Below are 22,620 nucleotides of genomic sequence, written 5' to 3'. Positions count from 1 at the left end.
GGGAATGACTTCGTAGTCCAGTGGTCCGACACGGCGAAGGATTTTGTATGGCCCAAAGTATCGACGCAACAACATTTCACCTAATCCGCGACGGCGATTTGTGTCCAAACCCACACTTGGTCTCCTGGATTGTACTCTGCGTGGCATGGTCGTAAATTGTACCGTCGGCTGTCGGTGCGCTGTTGGTCTTTAATACGCAACCGTACGAGTCGTCGGGCTTCCTCTGCACGCTGCAGGTTGGTGGCGACGTCCACGTTGTCTTCGCTGGTTACGCGAGGCAGCATTGCATCGAGCGTCGTCGTGGGCTCCCTGCCGTACACAAGCTTAAACGGGGTCGCTCTGGTCGTCTCCTGGACTGCCGTGTTCTACGCGAAGATCACGTACGGCAAGATGGCGTCCCAGGTCTTGTGTTCAGCGTCGACGTACATAGCAATCATGTCCGCGATCGTTTTGTTCAGGCGCTCCGTAAGGCCATTGGTCTGCGGATGGTACGCAGTTGTTCGTCGATGGCTTGTGCGACTGTATTCCAGGATGGCTTGCGTCAACTCTGCCGTAAACGCCGTTCCCCTGTCTGTGAAGAGCACTTCTGGGGCGCCGTGTCGCAAGAGAATTTGTTCGACAAAAAATTTGGCGACTTCTGCCGCGGTACCATTTGGTAGCGCTCTTGCTTCGGCGTAACGTGTAAGGTATCAGTGGCCACGATGATCCACCTGTTACCCATAAACGAAGATGGAAAGGGGCCGAGTAGATCCATCCTAATTTGTTGAAAGGGCAGGATTGGGGGCGGAATCGGGTTCAGTAGTCCTGCTGGTCTTATCGGCGGCGTCTTGCGTCGTTGGCACTCACAACACGTCTTCACGTAGTGGGCAACTTCGGCAGGCAGTCGCGGCCAGTAATACTTCTCCTGGATTCGGCGTAACGTGCGCGCAAATCCGAGGTGGCCTGCTGTGGGCTCATCATGCAACGCCTGCAGAATTTCTTGCCGAAGGGTTTTAGGCACTACGTGAAGCTGCGCGGTCTTGTTGGGTGCGAAGTTCTTCACGAGGAGGCCATTGCTTAACGTGAAGGATGATAAATGTCGCCTGAACACACCAGGAGGGGAAGCGGTCTTTTCTTCCGAGTAATCGGCTAGCGCTTTCAGCTCAGGGTCTGATCGCTGTTGTTCTGCGAAACTGCTGGTGCTTACCGGTCCCAAAAAGACGTCGTCGTCATCGTCCTTCGGGGGAGCATCGACGGAAGCGCGGGATAAGCAGTCTGCGTCGGAATGCTTCCGGCCCGACTTATAGACTACAGTCATGTCAAATTCTTGAAGTCGTAGGCTCTATCTGGCAAGGCGGCCGGAAGGATCTTTCAAATTAGCCAGCCAGCAGAGCGCGTGATGGTCGCTTACCACCTTGAATGGTCAGCCGTATAGGTATGGACGAAACTTAGAAGTGGCCCAGATGATTGCAAGGCACTCCTTCTCGGTCGTCGAGTAATTGACCTCAACTTTTGTGAGGGACCTGCTGGCGTAGGCGACTAATTTCTCCTGTCCGGCACTCTTCTGGACGAAAACGGCTCCTAGGCCCACACTGCTCGCGTCGGTGTGAATTTCGGTCTCGGCGTTTTCATCAAAGTGGCCAAGTACAGGAGGGCATTGCAGGCGGCGCTTGAGTTCGTCGAAGGCTTCTCCTTGCGGCGCTTCCCATTTAAAAGGTACGTCAGCCTTTGTAAGCTGCGTCAACGGTTCGGCGATCCGCGAAAAGTTACTAACAAATCGTCGATAATAAGCGCACAACCCAAGGAATCGGCGCACAGCTTTTTTGTCGGCAGGCGGTGGGAATTGTGCGATGGCAGCTGTTTTCTCCGGGTCAGGGCGAATACCATCCTTGCTAACGATGTGACCTAGGAACCGGAGTTCTTCGTAGGCGAAGTGACATTTCTCTGCTATTCGCGTCAGTCCCGATGACTTGATGGCTTCCAGCACTGTCTGTAGTCGTTTTAAGAAGACGAGAAGACAACAACGTCGTCCAAATATACCAAACAAATTTGCCACTTCAAGCCTGCCAGCACTGTATCCATTACTCGTTGAAACGTGGCTGGTGCGGAGCAGAGGCCAAATGGCATCACCTTGAACTCATAAAGGCCGTCCGGTGTGATGAATGCGGTCTTCTCGCGATCTATTTTGTCGACCTCAATTTGCCAATATCCGCTCTTCAGGTCCGTCGATGAGAAGTACCTTTCATTGCAGAGCCGGTCGAGAGTGTCATCGATGCGGGGAAGCGGGTAGACATCCTTCTTCGTTATGCTATTCAAGCGGCGCTAATCAACGCAGAAGCGAAGTGTGCTGTCTTTCTTCTTGACCAAAACGACTGGTGCCGCCCAGGGGCTGTTCGATGGCTGGATTACGTAATTACGCAGCATTTCCTCAACTTGATCGTGAATGGCCTGGCGTTCTCGCGGCGATACACGATAAGGGCTTTGGCGCAGAGGTCGGGCGTTTTCGTCCGTTATTATGCGGTGCTTGGCCAGTAGTGTTTGTCGTACCTTCGATGACGATGAGAAGCACTCCCCGTAGCTTCGAAGCAGACTGAGAATCTGGTCTTTCCTGTTGTGGGTCAATGCCGGGTTGATGTCAAATGTGGGCTGACGGAATAGGTCCGGTGCATCTTCCAGCGTTTGGTCGTGGAGGGCGAATACATCTTTAAGGTCCGCTAATTCGTCGAGAAAAGCGATCGTCGTGCCCTTGTTGAGATGCCGGTATTCCTCGGTGAAGTTTGTTACCAGAACCTGAGCTTGACCTCTCCGGAATTTCGTGATGCCTCTTGCGATGCCGACACCTCGTTCCAAGAGCAATTGGATATTTCCTTCGACGATGCCTTCAGCGGTTTTGATGTCTGCGCTACCTACGCTAACTGCGACGCTTGATCGGGGCGGCACGGTCAATTCTCCGTCGAGGACGTTTAGAGCGACGTGTTGCGTCGAAGTCGTCGTAGCAGGTATGGCTTTATCTGCAGAGAGCTTGATGAGATTCGATCGGAGGTCGATGATAGCCCTATTTTCATTTAGGAAGTCCATACCTAAAATCACGTCGCGGGAACACGGCTGCAAGACCACAAAGCTTCTGGGGTAAGTACGCCGATTTACGGTTAATCTTGCAGTACATCGTCCCGATGGAGTAATCAGGTTGCCACCTGCGGTGCGAATCAGCGGGCCATCCCAAGCGGTTCTAACTTTCCTGAGATGGGAGACTAACGGTCCACTGATGGCTGAATAGTCAGCTCTGGTGTCTACTAGGGCAGTGACTCTGCGACCGTCGATATCAACTTCAAGGTCACTTGTTCGCGTCCTCGCATTGCACGTGGGCCTTAGTGTCCGATCTCGACTCCGTCGTTTCTTCAGGTCATGGCTGGGGCATACCGTTGTAACTTCGCTGGGCGACGGTGTCGGCTTGCACTCTGGTCGTGTTGTCGTCGTGTGGAGCGGCGATGAAATGGTTGCCTCGTCGTTAGTGGTCGTCGGCGCCGGAGGATCTTCGTCTTTTCGCCGTTGAGCAACCTCACCTCCAAAGGTTGCTGCCTTTAGTTTTCCCTACGGGGGCTAGGAGACCGTCCTTGCACGTAACCGCGGCCCGGCGACGCAAATCGGGCATTGTGCGGGAGCGTGACAGACGCCTTGGCGACGGGCGTTCTCTGCTGCGCAGGAAGTCGTTGATTTCCTGTGGTCGCTCGCCAGGACGGGGTCGTGGGGGCGTCGACAGCGAAACCACGGAGGCCGATCCGCCTGTACGGGCAGTGACGGAGGATGTGTCCTGCCTCACCACAATGGAAGCAGAGCGGTCGGTTGTTTGCTGTCCTCCAGGCGTGGCACTTTCTGGGGCTTGGGAGTCGTGGTAGGCTTGGCGGGTGGGGACCAAGGGGCGGCTTTCGGAAGCAGGATTTTAGCGACGAGGACTTGGGAGGTCGCGTCGGGGTGCAGGACGACATAATGCAGCTGCATAGTCCATCACTGCTGATTCATGCTCTGGAGCGTCGGAGTCGGCGCCTTAGGAACGCCCAGCGCCTGCTGAACTTCTTCACGGACGACGGCCGCGAGCTTCGCACCCTGGGGTTGTTGCGATGATGGTAGCATTCGGCGGAGCTCCTCTCGCACGATCTCCCGGATGAGGTCCCGAAGGTTCTCTTCGCTTGCAGATACGCTGGGGTAGTGACATGAGCAGTCTGGTTGAAGTGGTCGCTCGTAGTGGTGCATCCGGGTGTTCAACGTCTTCTCGATCGTCGATGCTTCACTTTCAAATTCTTCCACAGTTTTCGGCGGGTTCCCGACAAGCCCCGCAAAAAGCGACTCTTTAACTCCTCGCATTAGTAATTTAACTCTCTCATCTTCGGTCATGCTAAGGTCGGCGCGGCGAAACAGGCGTTTCATCTCCTCTACGTAGACCAGGACGGGCTCGTTTGGCAGTTGAATTCTTTTCTTTTCGGACAGAACTTGTAAAGGCCATCAAGAACTGTGCTTTGAATATTTCCCAATCCTTGAAAGAATTCTCGTGATTTTCAAACCAAATTCGGCCATGTCCTTGAAGAACAAAGTAGACCTGCCTGAGTTTCGCAGCGTCGTCCCAGCCGTTGAATTCTGCCACATGGTCGAAAAGGTCCATCCAGTCTCCAGCATCTTCATCCGGTCGTCCGAGGAAGCAGGGGGGCTCGCGGGGTTGGACGAAAACAACCGGTGCTGTAGTAGGCTGAGACCATTGTCAGCGTCGATGCCTTCCGAGATCGAATGGGGTCAGGCAGCAGGCCGTGTTCGGGTTGTAGGCCTTGAAGTCGGCGGCTGGCTCGGTTACCTGTAGGCTGGTCTTCCAGGGCGACAGAAACACGGCTTGGGTCTTTGCTTGAAGGATCAAAGGCAGCACGTCCACCAGATGTCACGTAGGGGTGACAAGATCGACGACACAGTTGAAGGGTCGATGATTGGACTGAAGAAATTCTTTATTGGGTTGACTTGCGCCCGCAAAAGAACTAAGCAACTCGGCGGCGGCGATAGCAACAAGCGTGCTCGTCGGTCGTCGCACAAAGAATGCCTGTCACACTCGTCAACGCTCAATTTAAAGGCTGCACAGAACAATCTAGATAACGTCGTAAACAGCTACCAGCACGGGCTGGAACATTGTGGAAAGACACCCGAGTGGCCGGAACCTTCGAGACAGATATCGGTGCATCTTGCGCTACAACAAAACTGATAAAGGTGTGACTCGCGACATCGAGCATTTACAAACAAAGATTACGGAACTGATAAGCGGTCCAGAATCATAGTGATAAGCCTGTATGCCGGCGGCTGCTAAAAAACAACAAATGCTGTTTTGAAGGTTTTGCGGCAATATTGAAGCATCTGGAGTGCTGTTCGTTGTGCAGGAGTCGGATTTCATGCAGTTTAACAGCAAGCGCAAAGCATCACGTTTCTCTTGCAGACTAGTCACGCATTTCTTGATGTCTGCATTTTCCTTTTCAACAGTGCTCACCGATGTTTCCATTTCATCGTATCTTTCATTTATGAATTTTAAGCTATTCTTTATTTCTCCTATATATTTTCTGATGTCTCGCTCGAACCAATCTTTTAATTCTTTGAATTCTTGCTTTAATTCTCGCTTTAACCCTTCGAACAGCTTAGCGAGCTCTTTCGACATTTCTGTGATATTTGGGAGCAGATGTTCGTCTTGCGGCCGAAATAATTCATATAGGGTCCACTGGAATATCAGTTCGCGCACTAGCAAGCAGAATGGATGAGCAAAATATGCATGTGGCAGCAGCAGTGTCGGGATAGGTTTCTAAGAGGAAAGTAAAAGATGGCTGGTAGACAAAACAGCAGCCAACCTGCAAGATACAGGCAACGGTGTTCAGCAATGTTAGATCTCGGCACCTGCTGCTGCCAATGCGGGAGGCCGGTCGCTGTCATAGAATTTATAGCTGTAGCCACCGTGACGTCACCGAAAGCCGCTGAATCGGTAGGTTCCAAGTGTCTGGTTGCTGCAGTACCACAGTGCGGCAGACAAGCAGTAAGCATCCGGTAACGAGAGGTAGATAGGCGTCAGGCAGGTAGGCGATGAAACTTCGTTGTGTTGATGGTCCTGCAAGAGAGAGGCAACGTTGTTCAGCAATGTTCTATATCCGCCACTGCTGCTGCCTCTAAGCTGTGTACTATAATAGTATGCTTTGTGCAGCAGATATAATCGGAATATCTGACCTCTCAGTGAGATCGCAGAACAGTTTAACGTGTTTTTCATAGTAGCTGAGTAAGTATAACGAACAGATCTATACTGAATAGGTTTTAAGTGAGATTATCAGATAATCATGGTCGGGATCCCATATAGAGGCTGCAAATTCATGTTTTGGACGGCTGAATGTTTTGGAAAGTTTACGTTTTTGGTATGAACGAATTTTTGGAAATACGTTCAAACACCCTAACGAGCGTTTATTATTGTTAGCTATATAATCAAATCAGAGATACATTCGGACCTTCATGAGATCTGTTGCATGCAAACTGGCTATAATATTTGCTGTCGAAGCAAAGTATTGACTTTTGAGCTAGCCGAAAAACCACTATCAATCCCTTTACTCGATCGGCCCAGGTCTAAGATAAAGATTCCCTTCGAAATTTCCGCGCCAACTAGAAAGTCTGTACCACCGACTTGACCTGAACTCTGCATATACAAATAACTCGCGATATCGTTTTGGTCAAATTAACAGTCCGCATTGTGACAGCTGCTGTTCAGTTGAAAGCTGTGTGCTGTTACTCAATGCTGTGATGCCGATATTATTTTTGGCACGGAGCCTTGGTTATCGCCTGATGTTACGAACAACGAACTCTCGCTTTCAAACTGTTTCACTATATTTAGAAAAGATAGGTCAACTTCTCGAGGTGGCGGTGTCATAATTGCTATCAAAAATTCTTTCAAGCCCAGATTGTAGACACCGGTTCCGACTTGGAAATTTTGTGGATTGCAGTGCACCTGTCGACCACTGTAGCCTGTGCCATCGGTGTCTGTTACCGTCCGCCAGATCCACGAAGTGATTTCGTCGATAACTTCAACGAGTCACTTAGCTACTTACAAAACAAGCACCCAGCCACACCAATAATTTTGGCATGTGATTTCAATTACCAGGGAATAGACTGGCAGATGTGTAAACCCACTGGCGTTACAAGGCAGCGCGAATGTTTGCAATTTGTACCGTATCTTGTCCAACACGTGGGAACGCTATCTTAGATCTAGTGCTGACGACAGAACCGGAACATGTGCATGTAAATGTGTTGGAGTGCAGTTGCGACCACAATGTTTGACACTGTGAGTACGCTTTAGAAATGAAAAAGCCTGAACTACAAAAGAAGGTCATATGCGATTACACGCGAGCGAATTTCGACTGCATCATTGCAGAACCTTTATCATTTTCTGAAGAATTCTTCAGCGCAATTTTCCGTCGGATAGCACAGAAAATTGGAGAATACTTCAGAATAATTATTTGAATGCAAATAATATATTCCTAAAATAACATTCAGATCGTCATCGCACCACTCATGGTTCACTATATATGTAAAGCGATGCATCAACAAAAAAAGGGCGATTATCCTTAAAGCGAAACTGAGTGCCTCGGATGGTGATTGGAAGCTTTACAGGGATCAAGCTGAAATATGTAAGAGAGAAATTGAAGCCGCTAAAGACAATTTTTTTTTAATCACGATATATCAGAACTACTAAAAAATAACGCCAAGAAGTTTTGGAAAGTAGTTAATCCGAAGGCCTCCGCAACAAACGTCATATCAATTATCAAGGACGGTGAGCCTCTTCCGCCATCAGAGGTAGCTTCAGAGTTTAATTCTTTCTTTAGCTCCGTTTTCACTAAGGAAATTACAATCCCTCCTGATCTTGATTCAACTTCACTTAGTGCCACCATGAATGATTTCATCATCACTCATGAAGGAATAGAAAAAGCTATTGACCGGCTCCAAATATATTCTTCCCCTGGTCCTGACGGTATATGCCCAAAATTGCTTAAGTTAACAAAACCAGTAATCTCACATATTTTTGCCACCTTATACCAGCAATCTCTTGACACTGGATACATCCCTGAGTCATGGAAACTTGCTCGTGTTACACATGTATTTAAATCCGGTGACTCATCAGTAGTGCAAATTACAGACCCATCTCATTAACCAGTATACCTTCCAAACTGGTAGAGCATATCATATCATCTGTTATTATGAAGTACGTAACAGGACACAACCTTTTTTTTCTCCCAATCAGCATGGTCGTTCTTGTGAGACTCAGTTGTTTGAATTATAACCTGACCTGCATCATGCCGTCCATGCTAAATTAAGAACTGACGCTATATTGATTGTCTTCGCGAAAGCATTTGATAAGGTGCCCCATAATCGTTTATTACTAAACCTAAATGGTATTGGCATAAACAACAAGGTTATTATGCCTGGAGTACTACCTTTCTTGCTAACCGTTATCAATATGTTCATATAAATTGGTGCTGCTCTTCCTCAACCTTGGTAAAATCTGGCGTTCCACAAGGCTCAGTACTCGGACCGATTCTATTCCTGATCTACATTAATGACATAAGCATAAAGTGACATCATTGCTTCTACTACAAGATTGTTTGCTGACGATTGTGTTATCTACAGACTGATTACCAGCCCTGCAGATACTAACTCCTTACAGACTGACCCGATAGAATCGCCGTTTGGTGTGAACAGTGCCAAATGCAGATTAACGTCTCTAAAACAAAGACAGTGATATTTACCACTACCCCGAGGCATCATAACCATTTTTACTGCATGAATAGTACTCCCGTTGAGAATGTTAATACACTGCAATACCTAGGGGTTCATCTTTCCTCTGATCTAACATGGAACAACCACATCGATGCGATTGTAAGCAAATCAGCCAAATCACTTGGGTTCAGCAGGCATCACTTGCACCAAGCTAATCCTGCTACCAAACGATGGCACACACGGCCCTCGTCCGCTCGAAAATATAATACGCCTCTTTAATTTGGAATCCGCGTCAAATGTACTTAATCAACAAATTGAAATCGGTTCCGAATAAACAGCCAGATTTATTACGAGGAACTACTCTCGCCATTGCAGCATAACCGCCATCAAAGGATCGCTAAACTTATCATCAGTTGGAAAGCGAAGACTGGTATCACTATTATCTTTTTTTCACAGGCTCTATCATAGTCACTCATCGTTCGCTACATGTTATATCAAACCCGCCCACCGGATATTTCCGCGTAGATCATAACTTCAAATTTGAACCCACATTTTCACGAGTCCCTCCCCATTATTTCTTGCCATCCACCACTGGAACAAATTACCTCAAGGTATTGTTTTCACATTAGATCATGATGCTTTCATACAGAAGCTGAAGAAGTTCTGGAAAACAAATTCTTAGTGGATAGGCGGCATTCAGCACAAAGTCAATTTAACATTTCTGTTATTAATATTAACCACAGTCTCTGTTATTTTGTCCATTTATATGTGCTGCTTCAGTTGGTATTTTATTGAAAGTGTAGAAACTATTATCTTGTATTCAACTATGTAACCTCCCCCCCCCCCCCCCCCTATGTAATGCCCGTAAAATGGCCTTCAGGGTATTTGAATAAAAAAAAACTGTGCAACATATCCAGCTTGAGTGTCCTGCGTACGCTGACGAGAGTGCGTACTATACGAACATAGCATGAAAAAGCTCTGCGCTTTGCCTTTAACAATGGACATTGTTTTAGGCCTCTTAGCCTGCCTTAGGCAAAATAGACTCGCAATTGTAGTGAACGAAGAGCGGATATCACGAAGACGAGGACGAGAACGACGAGGTGTCGCTACGCTGCTCGAGCTCGCTGATTTTCGCCTAGACGGACAGTGCTCTTGTGCTGTTCGCCGTGCAGCTTACAGAGGGTTATATTTCCTGTTGAACCCTCAGTAAAACCCATTTCACTTGGTGGAGGTGAGGATTTCCGTCCGCCCTCAAACTCCGCAGCCGCACACTACCGACAACAGGCATGACCGACGCTACCACCCCTAGTCCAACCAGCTACTCGTCCCCCGTCTTCTGCGCTGGAGCTTTGCGCCAACGGGACCCTCCTATCTTCAGCGGAACCGGCGACCACGACGTGGAAGATTGGCTTTCCTCATATGAGCGGGTCAGTACGCACAAATGGGACGACGGCCTCAAATTAAATAACGTCATATTCTACCTAACGAACGTTGCCAACTTGTGGTTCCGCAACCACGAGGCCGATATCTCCTCGTGGTCTGCTTTTAAGACCACTTTTTTTATTTCTTCGGCAGGCCTGCAGTGCGCAAGCTGCGCGCTGAGCAACGCTTGCTCGGCCAGGCACAGCTACATGGCGAAAATTTTACAAGTTATATTGAAGATGTTGTAGACCTGTGCAAGCGCGTGGACGCTTCAATGACAGAACACGCCAAGATTGGTGACCGTTTACAAGGAATTGGTGATGACGCGTCCCAAATGCTTTTGGCCAGAAATCCAGCAACCGTCGTCGTCGTAATTTTAGCATGCCAAAACTTTGAGGAATGACGCAAGCGCCGTCAAATCAGGCGTTCTTCGCTTTCACACCAGGAGCCTCTTGCAGGTTTAACACCTGACGCAGAACAGTTCTGCTTGCGGTTACAAATAAAGCAGTTCGTTCGAGAAGAAGTTGTCCGTCAACTGTCCCTCGTTCCCCATCGTCTTGACGCTTACTCCCCTTTGGTGCCAAAGTTGCAGCACGTCATCGGCGAACAAATCGTAGAAGCACTTTACACACTTCCTGAAGCTCCTGCTGTCACTCCCTTGACATACGTCGGGGCACCAGTAACGTATGGACAAACTTCTGTTCCAGCCCTTTTGACCTACGCGGCAGTGGCTGCGCGGCCTCCGCCTGAGGCGTTACCACCCATGCAGCCTGTCCTACGCCATGCACCGCTTCCTCAAACGGCTCCGCTTCATCCAGCGACTCCGCGCTATTACAATCCGTGGCGCACTTCGGACAATCGCCCAATTTGTTACTACTGTGGTTGCCCTGGACATGTGGCCCGTCTGTGCCGTCGCCGCATGGCTGCGCCTCCCGAGCCTGCGTCTTCGGAGTACTCCCACCCGCTGCTTCGTTCTGCTCCCTCTTCGCCTGCATACGCCACCGAGTAGCGTTCGTATACGACCGATCGTTCTCCTTCTCCACGTCGCAGGTCACTGTTACCTATGCGCCGGCGACCACCCCCTGTTGACGAGGGAAACCAAGTTCCGTGGTTCCTGAGGCGAGAACTGCGTGCTCTGCGAAAAGCTCAAGGCCTCCTATTTGGCCCACGAACGTCATAGTGATCTTTCGGTGGTTTGTCTGTATATGCGCTGGTCGATACGGGTGCTGCAGTGTCTGTGATTCATGAGCAACTTTAACGACGATTACGAAAAAGTTACGATGTCATTTAACGGTTTGTCGCTCCGCACTGCCAGTGAAGAGAAAATTGCACCTTTAGCAGCATGCACAGCCCGTGTTGTCATTGAAGGTCTTTTGTACAGTGTCGAGTTCGTAGTTTTGTCGTCTTGTTCCCACGACGTGATCCTCGGAAGGGACTTCTCTAAAAATAACGCAGTGATCGATTGTGCCCGAGCTGAAGTGGAATTTTTGCCCTGTGCGACGTACTGTCCGACGACGACCGTTCAGTGATTTCTCAAAAGCTCACCATCACTGAAGACGTCGATGTAGCACCACAGGCTTGTGCCCTTGTGTCTCTTTCGTGTCCTGCCGTGTCAGTCGTTAGTGTTTTATTTACGCCGTCTGCATCCTTCATCCACCGCAAGTCCCTGCCGCTGCCGTCTGCTGTTCTCGATGTTCACGGTTACTTCACGAAGCGACTCATCTGCAATCCGTCTCCGCGCCCTATCACTCTGCTACGTGGGGAATCTGCCGGTTCAGCCCACCTTCTCTCTAACCTGTGCGCCTCCGAGACTAACCGTAGTAACTGCATCGATGCTCCGCAGTCCGATTCGACGCCTGATTCGTTGCCAGAAGACTTCTTACGAACAACCTTCTATGACTCTCTTCCACCTACCGGACGCAGCTTGTGGCCCTTTTACAGACGTTTCGTTCCGCGTTCGACGCCTCCCACACACCTCTCGGCCGCAGTTCCACAGTCGCGCATCACATTCAGACCCGCTCTTTCTCGTCTTTTCGACAGCACCCCTATCGTGTGTCAGCGTCAGAGCGTCGCGTGATCAATGAGCAAGTTGAGGACATGCTACAACGGGGTTTAGTTCGTCCATCTCAAAGCACCTTGTCTTCAGCAGTGGTGCTAGTAAAGAAGAAAGATGGTTCGTTTCGCTTTTGTATCGATTACCGGCGCCTCAACAAAATTATCCACAAGGACAATTACCTCCTTCCGCGTATAGACGATGCTCTTGATTGCCTTCAAGGTGCCGAGCACTTTTCTTCCCTTGATTTACGTTCCGGTTATTGGCAAGTACAAATGGCCACCTGTGAATAAGAGAAGACCGCATTTGTAACGCCGGATGACCTCTATGAATTTAATGCGATGCCCTTCGGTCTGTGCAATGCGCCTGCCACATGCTGAAGGATGATGGATAATCTCTTTCGGAAATGCAACAAACACATCTGCCTCTGCTACTTGGACGGCATTGTTGTCTTTTCCACCGACTTCGCTACGCACCTAGAGCGCTTGCTGCAAGTTTCGGTTTTTCTTACTGACGCTGGCCTACAACTGATTCTGAAGAAGTGTCATTTCAGTGCCCAGCAATTGACAACTGGGGGTCACATTGTCTCTAAGGAAGGTATTCGCCCTGATCCGACCAAGCGGCGCGCAGTTGCAGAGTTTCCTAAACCGGTCTCACTCAAGCAACTTTGAAGCTTCATAGCTCTGTGCTCGTATTTTCGGTGCTTCGTACAGAATTTTGTTTCTATTATTGCAACCCTTACGAAGATACTCGGGGGAAACAGTGAGTTAACTGCCTGGTCGGCCGAGTGCGACGAAGCGTTCACCACATTACGCCATCTTTTTACATCGCCACCAATCCTTAGCAACTACGACCCCACAGCACCCACCGCGGTCTATACTGATGCGAGTGTCGTTGGCCGCGGAGCTGTCTTGGTCAACGGAAAAATGGCTTTTACGAATACGTCGTCGCGCATGCGAGTAGTGTCCTCTCTAAAGCTGAATGCAACTACTCAGTTACGGAAAAGGAGTGTTTGGCAATTGTGTGGGCACTAACTAAATTCCGACTCTACCTGTACGGTCGCCAGTTTAACGTCGTCACGGACCACCACGCATTACGTTGGCTGTCCTCTCTTAAAGACCCGTCTGACCACCTCGCACGATGGGCCCTCCGCCTTCAGGAATTTGACATCCGCGTTGTATATCGCTCTGGCCGTAAGCACATGGACGCCGATGCTCTGTCTCGTTCTCCCCTATCAAACGAAACTGCCTGCTCCACAGCAGCTGATCCTGGCCTCTCGTCTCTAACCATCGCTGATATGCCTGTGGAGCAGCGCTAAGACCCGTGACTGGCATCTCTTATCGACAACGTGTCCACGTGTCCCAACGCTGCGCCTTATCGGACTTTACGCCGTCAAGCACCACACTTTGCCCTAGGAGACGGTCTTTCTACCGCCGCAATTATATGCCTGATGGTCGACGGTCGCTTCTCGTCATTTCCCACCATTTACGGCATAAAATTTGCGCCTCTTTCCATGCCGACCCTCCGTGTGCCCATCCTGGTTTAGTCAAGCCGTTTCAAAGCATTTCTCAACGCTACTATTGGAACGGCATGTATGGTTATATTCGCAAATACGTCCGCTCCTGCATCGCCTGATAGCGCCGCACGTCATCCACACCTCGTGCTTCTGGCCCCTTACAACCCCTTCCATTCCTGGCCCGTCCTTTTGATCGCATTGGCGTTGATCTTTACAGACCACTTCCCTGCACGGTCTCTGGGAACCGCTGGATTATCGTCGGCATCGACCACCTCACGGATGGATGGATGGACGGACGGACGGACGGACGGACGGACGGACGGACGGACGGACGGACGGACGGACGGACGGACGGACGGACGGACGGACGGACGGACGGACGGACGGACGGACGGACGGACGGACGGATGGATGGATGGATGGATGGATGGATGGATGGATGGATGGATGGATGGATGGATGGATGGATGGATGGATGGATGGATGGATGGATGGATGGATGGATGGATGGATGGATGGATGGATGGATGGATGGATGGATGGATGGATGGATGGATGGATGGATGGATGGATGGATGGATGGATGCAATATAGGAGCGTCCCCTTTTAAACGGGGTGGTAGCAGTAGCTATCATGCTCATGTTTCTCCCCATATCTTATTTTTTTAGAATGGTTAACTAAACCATCATTCTATTTATTAAATTTTGTTCCTACATTACTAACATTACGTCACTTCTCTGCTTTTAAGCCACCAATTTTCCAGTCGTTTTTTGCTAATTTCCACCGCCGGTTTATTCACCCGGCCACTGTTCTCTCTAAACCCCAGAGCTTCATGAACAGTGATTGCGCCTGCACCAACTTCCGGATGGATACCATTACATTCGAGTATAATATGGTCAATTGTTTCACTGGAGTTTCCACATACAGCACATGCGTCATCTCAATTGTTAAATTTCTTTTTGTAGCTGCGTGTTCTGCAGAGACCACCGCCCTACCTGCCGCTACTGCTAGTGAAGTTGCTCTGTTTTTGCTTCATCATTTTGCTCTTCGCGACGGTGCCCCGCGTGAGCTGCTGAGTGACAGACGCCGCGTCTTCCTTTCCAATGTCGTTGAAGCTCGACTGGCCGAATGTCGCATCATACATCGGACCATCACTGCCTATCACCCTTAAACTAACGGGCTGACTGAACGCTTCAATCGTACTCTCAGAAATATGCTCACGATGTACGTGCCGTCGATCAGACTAACTGGGACGCTGTTCTTTCTTTCGTTACGTACGCTTACAATAACGCCACGCATTCAAGCACCGGATTTAGCCCTTTCTTTCTCCTTTATGGACGTGAGGTGTCGTCCACGATAGACACTACATTACATTATCGTCCCAACTCCTCCGAGTGGACTCTACTTTCTGACGCTGCAAAGCATGCGGAGGAATGTCGCCAGCTGGCCCGCAGTTTAACATCAGAATCACAAGGCCACCAAAAGCATCGTCACGACAAAGATCAGATGCCACATGTTTTCCCTACCGGGTCCCTCGTTTGGCTTTGGGTTCCTGGCACCCCATCAAAAATGTCATCAAAATTTCGAACTGTGTACCACGGCCCCTAACGCATCGTTCACCAAACCTCCCCTGTAAATTATATCGTGGAGCCACTCACTCCCTCTTCGGACATGCGTTATCGCGGCCGCGAAAGTGTGCACATGAGCCGCCTCAAAACGTACTACGACCCGCTCGTCTTGCCCTCGCCATAGGTCACCAGGGTGGCTTCTCTTCGCTCTCGGGGAAATTTTAGTGAAAGAAGAGCGGATATCGCGAAGACGAGAAAGAGAACGACGAAGTGCCGCGGCGCTGCTCTAGTTTGCTGGTTTGTGCCTAGATGGACTGTGTACTTGTGCTGTTCGCCGTGCAACTTACAGAGGGCTACAGCTTACATATTCCCTGTTGAACCCCCAGAAAAAACCATTTCACAATGAACTTTTTATTCACGCATTTGAAAGAAATTTTTCTTCTAGGCAAACTCCAACTTCACTTTGAATGTTAAACTCAAGATTTTTGCACGCTGTGAACTTTATAAGCACATTTATCGGGCTATGCATTTCATCATTTCATTTTGTACTATTACTTCACGATGCACCTTACAACGCTTTTAATGGCTCCATTTTATCTCTCCCTTCATTTCTTTTATTCTCCTCGCCATTCTTTTTCAATCTCCCTCCCCGATTCCCCTTCCTTCACAAAGTAGCATGTGAGTGAAATCTAAACAACGGCTAAATTCTCTGTTATTCATTAGAGCGTCTCTCGCTCTCTCTCTCTAGTTATATAATTGATGTGCGGTTACTATGGTAGGTTAAAAGATATAAAGATACCCAAATATTTGTAGGCTGTTACCTGATCTAGCAAGGAATTGTATAGGTGATAAGAAATAACTTGAGAATTATAACGTAACACCTGCACTATTTGTATTTTTCTGAGTTAAACTTCATTAACTAGTGTTGACACCACGCCGTTATTGAGTTAACGCCCTCATGGATGATGCATTATATTCAGAATTGCTGATTTTGCGATAAACTGCACAGTCATCTGCAAAAAGGCTAATGCGCGATTGGAGTCTGTTGGGTAAGTCCTTTATATAGGTTAGAAAGAGTAAAGGAGCGAGAACCGAGCCTTGTGGTACGCCAGAAAGAGCAGGGCTACGAGTTGAGTAGTTTCCGTTAATCATTACATATTAGTAGCGATTAGTACGAAAACTTCTCAACCATGCAAGAATATTAGGATTTAGGTTTATTTTATTTATCTTGTATATCAGTATACGGTGAGTTACCTTGACAAAATCCTTAGGAACACATAAACATAGACTGTCGACATTGCCTCCTTGGTCGAGGACGCTGTGAAGAAATAGTTGAATGATGCCAACTGCTTTTCACACGAATAGTGGTTCTGAAGACATGTTGAAAACTGTCGAAGAACGAGTAATAATCGAGGTGGGCAGCATTTGGGACAATATATGTTCAAGAATTTTGCAAGGGAACCTCGTTTATGAAATGGGTTGATAGTAATTATCAACATGTTTGTCTTTTTTTATGTATGGGAACCACCTTCCCGAGTCTCCAATCGTCAGGTACTAAGCCCGTGGATAAGTTTTGTTAAATTAATGTTAGAGTAACACATAGTATGCCTATGAGATTTTCTGTTGATCGCATAAGGACCAGAGGCAGACGAGAGTTTCACGTTATCAATATCTTTTTCCATACCAGATGGATTCACAGTGAGAGCAGGTATTGGTGAAGACAGATAAGCGCCAAAATAGGGCTTTGAGACGTCTGCATGACTGGAGACGAACGCAGCGGAAAAAATAATTCAATGTAAAGGCACAGTGTTTATCAGCCAAAGACACACCATTGCTAGAGCTTATAATCACACCATCGCTGTCAGATCCTTTTACAGTTTGCCAGAACTGTCTAGGATTAGAGTGTAGCAGATTGGGGAGGATGTAGTTCAAGAATAGAGTTTTTATTTATGTAAAGTTGGAGTATAAGCAATATTTGTGAGGCGACAGCAATGCCAACGTTCTCGCAAGTTAGACGCTCTAGCATAACCGCTTCTTCTTATTGGGAAGTCTTGGAACAGCTTCGATAAACCATGATGATTTTGTGATTCTATGTATATATATATATATATATATATATATATATATATATATATATATATATATATATATATATATATATATATATATGAACGTCGGCCAGTTTACCTAAAGACTGCAATTCTTCAAATTGCGCAAAAATGCATCAGAAACTGAAGATAATTCATAATTATTTGCTTCGTGATTTCCTCGACCATCATTTCTGAAGAGCTTTAATTTTCTGCAAACATGTGTTACTTGAAAACCTATATTTAAGTACTAAAGTCGGGAAAAGTATTGACATTTGAAACTGATTCCGGATACGTTGTTAAGATAAGTCATTAACACCTCTTTTTGGGCGAGTTGGTTCATTTTTGGAAAACTTTTAAAGAGCGCTAACAAACACGACCACTAAGGACAAGAGACGAGACACAAGCGCCGACTGTCAACTGATTTTTATTGCAGCAAGGCAACAGCTATATACACAGCAGCTTACATAAGATAAGAAGTTTTCGTAACGCACGTGCGAGCAAGAGACACTGGGGGAAAAAAACACCAAAAACCAAAATAGCAAGATGCTCAAGGGGTGAACATATTAGTCACATCTAAAAAACAGACCTCAGCGTTTAAGAGAGATATCGAAGGCTTGCTAATGCATCTGTTGCCATATTTCGTGATATGAAAGGCTTCTAAGCTGAGACGTGCTGTCTTATCAATGCTCTTGCCGAAAATCTTCGTCTCATTAAATCGGGCCACGCAACCACTGCAATTACTAATATGCGCAACTAAATGTGCGTACTTGTCTTTAAAATTCTTAACATTTCTTGAATGGTCCCCTAATCGATCATTGATGCAACGGCCGGATTGGCCGACATACACCTTCCCGCACGTCAAGGGAATAGCGTAGACCACTCCCGTGGAACAGGTCACAAACCGACGTTTATGATTAATTTGGCACCCACTCTTTCTGGCCACGGATGCGGGGGCATAGCCCTCCCAGCTTACTGGGTGCTGAAAACACAACCGGCACACCGTGCCTGTTGGCCACTTTTTTAAAGTTGTGAGTGGTCTTGTGGATGTACGGCACAACCAAAGGTTTTTCGGCCTTTTCCCGATTACAGCCGCTCTTTCCTGTTCCATTCTTTAACTTCTGGAGGAGGGTCTCACATACAGCAATCAAGATCGAAGAGGGGAACCCCGCCGCTAAAAGTCGGCTAATCTGATTAAGGAAGCTATTTTGCATTCGATGCGGGCACGATTTCTTGAGAGCAGATTCCATGCATTGCAAAGCTATCCCTCACTTCACAGTCTTGGAATGCGCCGAGTCATATGGCAGTAGATCTTTTTTCACTCGAGGGTAGTAAGACCAACAAACGTGTGTTTCGCAGAATGTTAGTTCAAGATCTAAAAACTGTAAAACAGATGAATCAGGTAGCTCATGGGTAAAATTTAGCCCATGTCCATGCTTTTTTAAAGCTATTAAAACTTCACCTACTGTAGAGGGGTAGGTGAAGGTAGTCTGTTTTCTTAAAAGCACTAAAAAGTCGTCAACATATCAAAAAATCTGTAAAATCGTTCCCCCATTAAAATGCTTATCTAAAACTTTGCCGCCCTTAGATAAAAAAATGTCACACAGGGTGGGAGCCACGCAGGACACAATACAAATGACATCGCGCTGCAAATAAGGCAGGTTGTCAAGAACAATAAAAGTTGACCTCAAGTAAAACTGCAAAAGATCAGTAAAACTCTCCACAGTCAAACCCGTCTCATTCTGGAAACACACGTCGTCGTTAGCTTCAATACAATCTTTTACAGCGAGCATTAGTTCGCCTTGAGGCACGGAATAGAACAAATCTTCTACATCTACAGAGAAACCAAATCCAATATCGCCTGTGTTCTCAAGGAAAAGAGCGACATCTGCAGATTTTTTAATGAGGAAGGTTTCATCTAAAACAAGCGCCTTTAGGTGCCTTTGCAAAAATTGGCTAACATTTCTCTGCCACGACCCTTCTTCACTAACAATGGTCCGGAAAGGTATTTCCGGCTTATGAGTCTTTGCTGTGAAAAAAACAATTAGGTTGCTACCTCTGCTCTTAGTGATGCTTTTGGCGAGGGAATCAAGATTCAAATCTTTACAGAAGTTCACGAACTTGGTCTTAATCCTGACCTCGCTTTTTTTGACAGATATAAAATTCTTGTTAATTGCAGCTTGCGCTTTCTGGCTGTACATACCCTTTTTTACATACCTCTCTAAGCAACCAGCTCCAGGCATTCCGAGAGCTCATCGTCGTCTGCCTCAAGTGCCTCAATAGCCTCAATGATAACTGGCTTTCTCGTTTGGTCCTGAAGATCCAAACCCAGACTTTTGGCCAACTCCAGTATAAGTGGCTTCTTCAACCCTTTCGAATTCATGGTTATCCCGAGTGCTGCAATTTCTTCCTTTCAGAAATCTCTTATCGTCATGTACTTTCAAGTCTCGTGCTAACGATAAACAATTCCCACCACCATTGTAAACTTACTTACTACAAAGCCTGGTAAAACCTCAGCCAAGCACTCACCGAACCTTGCAACCATGATTCCAGCGGAGTCCATCCCGACGCTGCCAACCAGCTGTTGCGTTGTGTCTGCTCCAGTAGCGGACCAACGGGTAGCGAAAAGCCGAGTCAGACGTCGGGCTGCATGCACTTGAACATTGGGCGGTGGTCACCCAAGCAGAGACTGGCCGAGAGTTAGAGAGAACTTAACGAAGGTTTATTTACATTGCGAATCTGAAAAGGTACACACCAGAGAGCATTCGTGTTCTCGTTTTTAACAAATTTTGTCCCCAAGTACCTAGTTGGGGAATTTCCTATTTGGTCGAAGTCCAATCACATTTGAGTTCCTGATATGCTGACATTCGGGAACCGCCCACTAGAAACGTCCTCCCAGCGCACTCTTTCCACTTTAGCGGCACGATGGCGACTCCGCCGGGGGAAGTCAGGCATGGGGGTCCCAAGGAGGCTTGCTGGCTGTCCAAGGTCGGAACCGCGCGCCACCCACGCGGACCCCTCGCGCGGGAGCACTCCGCGGGAAAGGAATGCGGTGACCGCTCTTCTCCACGCGGGGGGGAGATGACCCGCTCTCTCTCCTCGGTGCTAACACGCAGGCGCCGCGGCTCTCTGCTTCCAAACACAGGCGCGCCCGCTCTTCGGTGAATTCGTTAGCGCCTCTGTGCACAATCCTCCGGACACAAACTGGGGCAACTGCTGCCGTCGCTGCCGACATGCGACACCGCGTTGCTGCGTCCTGGGTGGTTCTGGTCCGCGAACTCCGAGGTGGTCGCGTGCAGTCTTAGAAAAACGGACGCTCATTTCGACACGTGCACCGTCTCGTTACTCGGGAAGTTCGAAACGTAACACGGTGAAGCATGTCACAGCTGTCTGCATCAAACACGTATCCTGTAACTCCTGTATTTTTGGACACCGCTTTTATTTGTGATAAGGCTCTGCAATATTGTGAGACGGTGTTGTCAGCTCTTGTGCATGAACAGGAAGCGTACAATCCTGCTATTATTAACAGAGGGCGCCTTCTTCTAGCATCGAGCAGCTAATAACTCGACAGAAAACCAACAGGGGACGTTTTTCACAATTACTGTAAGGCGGCTGCCAGATATTGTGAAAAGCTGCAATGAATACATTGAAGAGATTAGCCTAGCCTTCCAGTGCCAACCTAAACTTTAATTTTATTTTTAGTCCTGCGCTCTCATTGAATCGTTAAGTCTTCCGCCTAAACAAAAATAGTACCCTGTTTTGGCAATGAGTAGCGGAAAATTGTAATCGTCCTGAGGGGAATCTCTGGACATATACCTCACCTGGAGGTTTTATCACGAGTTTCGATGTAGTAAGAACAGTATTCTCGAAGATTTGTTAGACAGGAAACAGACACGAGATCAGTATTCTTTGGACATTTCATCACAGGGTAATAGATGGATCTCACTTCTTCGAATAAGAGCTGTTCTTTCGCAAAAAAAAAGCATTCATTACCAAAAGGACTTCACTATAGTTAAACCAGGTTAATGAGGACATTTGTTTAACAGCTTAGACAACATAAATGATGGTAATGTAGCAAGCATAATTGCTAGCATCCTGGTTATATTGAAGCTATCTTGTAGCCAAGGCGGTATAGAGGGTATTTCAAATTATCCGACGTAACAAATTTTTCCTTTCAATTGCGGGAAAGATATGGGCGGTGCGGACTGAAAGCTGGCATTTACTTCGAGGAGGACGTAAATGTGTAGAACTCTTTCCTTACGCCAACGATTAGTCAAAATGGCCTAACGAAGGCTTTCATTTTTTAATTTAATGGGCAATATTATATTTAAAAACCGAAGAACACTGACATAAAAAGTGGGTTTGCTTTCTAAATGTTCTTAAACGGCAATATTGCTCCAAATAATGGATGTAAAATATACTGATAGCAAAGTTCATGTAGATGGCTTCCACGCATTACACATTTTTAAAATCATTATCAGTGCGGGTGGTCCACTTGGCAAATGGTGGCAACGTTATCAAATACGCAAACGCCTTGTCTATTCGGTTGTTGAAAATAAAAGAGGCGTATTTTTATATATCTACAATGCATGAAAGCGCAACGAGCTTTCTGATAAGAACATTTATTAAAGGTCAACTCCAGTACAGACTGTCAGTGTCTGCGATGAGTTCAAAAAGATACATCTGTATCGAATTATTTGAAACGTCCTTTATATTGTATGCCTGGTCTGAAACAAGGGCACTTGCCCTTGATGTTGCTTTATTTGATGAGTGTATTTGGTGCATAAATTAGAGTGTATTAAGTTGTGTGAAATACCGACGTGCGCTTTACGCTTCCTCTCCAAACAGCTAAATGAACATAGCACAGAGCGAAATATATTGTTTAAAAATGAACTACTTTGAGAGTCATTATCATCAGCCGGACTATAGCTATTGCAGGGCGAAGTCCTCTCCAACACTGAGATAGATATTGCCTCTCGGATGTGACAGCATGCTTCTAAGATCGGTAAAAAATAAATGCTCATTCGAGCATTTTTCTTTTATCATTCTCCATTCGCCATATGCTTATGCAGGGCATGCTTTCGGGTTGTGCGTGCATTTGTAAGAAAAATGCTATTAGCATTTGGGCCTCGTGTAATGACTGCGACCAGATACGATGCACAATGGAGGAGTGTAACTAGCGATATACTAGCGAAATGACGTTGTCGACGGCTGCCGCGTCGC

The 22,620-nt window shown here is 47.4% G+C and overlaps 1 protein-coding gene across 1 annotated transcript in view; it reads left to right on the top strand.

Annotated features, from left to right (window-relative positions):
• The window catches only part of LOC146200875 (endothelin-converting enzyme 1-like), a 182,286-nt gene that overhangs the window by 124,138 nt on the left and 35,528 nt on the right, over positions 1 to 22,620 (top strand). The window lies entirely within an intron of this gene.

Source organism: Amblyomma maculatum, chromosome 2 (assembly GCF_055883805.1).
Source record: "Amblyomma maculatum isolate TAMU_Amacu chromosome 2, ASM5588380v1, whole genome shotgun sequence".
NCBI lineage: Eukaryota > Metazoa > Arthropoda > Arachnida > Ixodida > Ixodidae > Amblyomma > Amblyomma maculatum.
Note: the sequence above shows the minus strand (reverse complement) of the source record. Positions and strands in the feature narration are given on the sequence as shown.